The following is a 4868-nucleotide window of genomic DNA, read 5'->3' on the forward strand; positions in this document are numbered from 1 at the left end:
CTCATTTCCCTCTAGTTCAGCCACGTTTTAAACCCTGGACTGATCTGGCTACAGGTGGCCAAGGCCAGTTACTGCTGCCTACCCACAGGGGCTTGGGGCATCTTGCTAGTTACCAGCTCCGCGGCACTTCATCGCTACCCAGGCAGGCACCAGTGCACTCGCACCAGGTCACAGTGACAAACACAACCACGGCATCCTTGAGACGCCGCTAGAGGACCAGCACCAGAGCACCGCAGCTGTGGCCAATCCCACATCCTCCCCCCTCGTTTCACACAGCCAAGAGGAAAGCCCGGGGCACTGGCAAACAGGACGGAGGGAACTTTGCCCCGACCTGCCTCAGCCTGCAAACACAGCAGCTGCCCCCCCCCAGCAAGGGGCCAGCTCAGCTTGATGCTTTGAAGCATCTCAGTGCAGAACCAGCTTCCTAGCGAGGGCTGCCCACAGCCCCTTGCCCTCGCCCGGCACAACAGGCAGGCCACCTGCATCCACACAGGGCCAGAGGGAGGCCCCCCAGGCAGCTGGGGGAAATGACGTACCCACCCAATCCCGGCCCGGCCACGCGGCGCCCCGGGGGAGGCGCTTTCATGGCCCGCGGGGCTACGCCTGTCCGCCCTGCTCCGCCCGGATTGGCTCTTCCCCGCGGCGGCCCCGCCCCCTCCAGTGCTGGCCGTTCTTTTGCCATGGCAACGCGTGGATGCACCTCGCGCCGATCCGTACCGGGCAGCGGCAGCAGCGCGGGCGTCTGTGTCGCCCCCATGCAGCATCCAGGGAGGAGTCTCAGCAGCGGGCCCGGTTGAGACTCACAGCTCTAAAGGCCTGTGTGATAGTCTCACCCCAGCGCAGGGTGGGAGCCAGGGTGAATGCCCCTAGCACTGCCAGCCCTGCCCATGCTAGGCCGAGCGTGCTACAGAGACGTTTGGAGGAGACTGAAATGTCCCCGCTTGCAGGGGGGTTGGTTACCACTGCTGCAGTCAGTTCCTGGGACTGGAGCCTCCTGAAGGCATCCTTAAAAAAAAAACAAAACAACCACCCTGAAACAAACAGCTCCTAATTGCCCATTTTGATGGGCTCCATAAAACTTGCTTTGTGCTCTCTCTGTTTGCTCTGCAGAAGCAGTAAACAAAGCAAAGCCTATTCCCGCAGCTGTGCAGAGGTGACAGCCATCAGCCATGCAGGTGGCGGTTACAGGGGGAAATATTCACATTAATTTCAGCTGAATTAGGAAGAGCATGGGGGAGGGGGAGGCATGGGGCTGGCTAAATGGGGATGCAATGCAGCTGAGAGTTTAAAATATTTAATTAAAATGCTACATTTCAATTACTTGATGTCTTTGTCAGGGAGGGAGAGAGGATGTTCAGGCAGTCAGGCAGGGTGTCGGGCTGGCTTGTGGGGGATGACGGCTCTAGTTAGTTTTGGAAGGGAGGTGACAACAGTGAGGAAGGGTGGGTGAATTAGCATTTCAGGGCTGGTCCCTAGGGTTTGAAGGGTTATAAATGGGAGCAGATTTGACCCTGGATGCCTAGCTAATTACCCAACATGAGGAAAGATATGGAAATGACAGGCAAGATCTGCATGCCCATGTATGAAATACTCCGACCACCTGAAACCACAGGTCCAAATCCCCGGCACGTTCATTTCAGCCACCCCTTCGTGTGACCAAATATACTGGCAGCAGAATATATGGGGGGGGGCTCTTGCAGATTAAATCTGCTCTTCGTGGACATTAAAGCACCCATACATAACACCTTTCCGGACATCAGTGCTGGTAAGATGTGTGTGTCATTCCCTCTGTTCTTCGGCCTAGCCTACCGAGCAGAACCGAACCTCAGTTGTTTTTTAATCTGATTCACTTCAACTAGCACAAGCGTTCACAAACGGCTTGTTTCTCCTTAGCTTCAGTTGATTCCCAACTGTTTTAAGCAAAACCACAATAAGTCTGGCTGAAACTGGAATAAAAAGGGCCACAAAACTTTCCACAATAACAGACTCAACTGGAAGTGACACCTTAAAATAAATGGGTGCAGTTTCTCATGGCGGGCGGCAAACCCTGGCAGGTCACAGAGGTGAGTGCTGAGCAATTGTTCCTTTACCTTGAGTCTTCTCTTCGCTCAAGGTGCCTCAGGATATGAGTCTGTGAAGAGCCTGTGAGGAAATTTATTGTTATGCTGCTGTACGGCTCTTCTTCTCTAGGCCTTTTCCTTTTCCTGTCCACCTGCCAGGCACAATCAGACCCATCCTGTTTAGCGCTCTGTCCTTGCCAGCACAAAGAGAGCAAGAGAGAGCTCAAAGAAGCTAGCAAAATGTATTAACAACCCCCCCTTCCCTGAGCTTTTCTTAAATCACTGATGGCATCAATGCGAGCTCTGTTGACTGCTAAGGCTACAGGCAGGAACAAAAAGAGCAGTGTTAATCTCCGCCTGGGTTGAGAACATGGGGAAGATCAATATTTGCCAAGTGGGAAAGGACCAGATCAGTTAAGAAAAATGCTGTTTTTTTGTGCTTAATAAGAGGGTATCACAACTAATGGAGAGTACAGGAGATAAAGCCGTAAATCTACATGACAGCGTCCCCTTAGCTCAGTCATGTGTGCTCATGCCGAAAGCCCGCAGTTTGACAGGTATGGGAAAGTGATAGCATTAGCTCGCTGCCAGAGATCTTTATCCCAAGCAGGTAGATCTGATCAAATGGAAGAAAAAAATATAGAGAGAATTGTTCATTTTCTATATCTTGGAGGAAGTAGAGCAATTGTACGGCAGGCTATTCTTTTTCTTTTTCCAGCCAGCTTTTTTTAGGCATTCACACACCGCTGCAGAGGACTGGTTCACTGATGACCAACTACAGATTTTAAAACATCAGTTTTAAACCTCAAGATAAAAGTCCTATTCTTGCTCCTCCATCTTTTCATGTCTCTTTAATAGGCCTCCTCGGGTTGTTGCATACCGCGAAGGATCCTGATAGTGAAAGGCATCAACACGTAGGATCCCAGCAGTGGGGCTGCATAATGCCAGACAGGCAGGCGTAGCCCTGGCTCCATCATTTGAAATTCTGCAGTAGCTATTCAGTGATGTTTCTGCAAAATGAAACCACCTGGTTAGGAGAGGGATGAGGCAAAGAAATTTAGTGTCAGAAAATGTGTGATTTTTACTGCGGATTCTAAATTGGTCCATCAACTTAACATCAGCAGCTGCATTATTCTTATTAATTCCAGTGATTGCCCCTAGATGCCCTAATCAAGACAGCACCAGCCGGACTGAGATGCGTGGTGCCCTTGCACTTGGTAACAGACTTAAGAAGTCCCCAAAATTTGGCCAGTGGCGCGTGCATGTGGGGAAAAGTGTTCAAATCTTGATTAAAATGGGCGACTGCAGAGGAAGTCATTGAGTGCAATGGTTTCCCTTGGTACGGATGACACAGTCAGGGAACCAAGCCGAGCGAGATGCCAGCGACCTGTATCATGAAGCTTTAGCGCTTTGCTGGTGGGACAGCTGCAGCTGCATTTCAGGCCAGATCTTCTGGACCGAAAAGGAAAAGACACCCCTGAACCTGCCACCCTCCTACCCGTGCATCAGCCTCATGACAACAGTGCGACTCTGAGCCCGCGTTCGGGCAGCAGGATCGAGTCTGCAAACTGACTGTCAGAGGTGTTTGTGGTTTAAATGGATCTTTGTCAGAGAAAAAAAAATCCCTTCCAGGTAAGCGGTGCTAGCTTGGTTGTTCCTACTGTTTTCTGTTCAGCGGGGGCACCACACCAATTACGGCCTGTTTTCTCCCAGCCATCGGATTCATTCAAATCTTCCTGTGATTCCTGGAGCACCTTAGGCAAGATGAAGGCTGCATCATCCTAGACATTGTGCCAACACACGGACACAAACCCCATTCCTTACAACCTGCTTAAGCATGACGCTGAGACGGGAGGAGAAAGGAAGCCCTTTTAACCTGGTTTTATTAGTAGGGCAGAGAGATTGGGAGATTTCCATGAGGGTACGCAGGGAGCCCAGCCCTGAAGCCAGATTCCCTGAGCTCCAGTCCAGTGCCTTAATATGAGACCTTCTTTTCCCTCTAGTTGAGGTCTCTTAAAAGAGCAAGTCAGGGCTCATGCTTGGGGTGTGCCTGCTATGAGGAAACAAAGCCAATGCCGGCATTATGTTAATCTTATCATCTTTATGGGTAGGCACTTACGTCTCCTCAGATGATTAGAACAGTAAATGTCCCAAGCTAAAAGCCCTGGCTAGAAAGGCAAGGAGCAGATGAAATACAAGCTGGATCCCAACTCTGGCATCTGACTGGTTAGGTTAGTTTCAGCGATACTGATTACTAATATCTGTCCGTGAACAATCACTATTGTTTTGTGTGATATCATTTTTGTTCCCCACCCCAGCAACTCCAAGCTCAAGCTTGCTCAGGACTCTCAATACAGTTGATAATATATAATAAAGGCCTAACACTTAACGGGAGGATACATGGATACAGAGACTCTGTTCCATTGTATGTGTTTTTTCAAGGCAAGAGGCCAAAGGCTAAGTATCTTTATCTGTTTCTTCCCTGCCAAGAATGTGATTATTCATTCTGAAATGCAGAATTCAGAAGGTTGCATGGACACGACACAAAAGGATCTATATTTACTGGTAAGGAGAGATGGCAGAGCTGTGAATTTCCCTGCAAGACAAGGGAATAGCCGTGCTGGCAAATAGACAGACCGCTCCAATTGGATCCAGAGGTCTAAAGCCATTTTGGAAGCTTGTGGCTTTGAAGTGGATAAAACTGTTAAGTATAACACCAACTGATTATCTCATCAGAGGCACAGGCCAAAGTCAATGGGAGCTCCAGGCATGCATCTGACAGGCTAATTGAGCCCCAGAAATTCTAAC

Source organism: Gavialis gangeticus, unplaced genomic scaffold (assembly GCF_001723915.1).
Source record: "Gavialis gangeticus isolate Ggan-Ray unplaced genomic scaffold, GavGan_comp1, whole genome shotgun sequence".
Lineage (NCBI taxonomy): Eukaryota > Metazoa > Chordata > Crocodylia > Gavialidae > Gavialis > Gavialis gangeticus.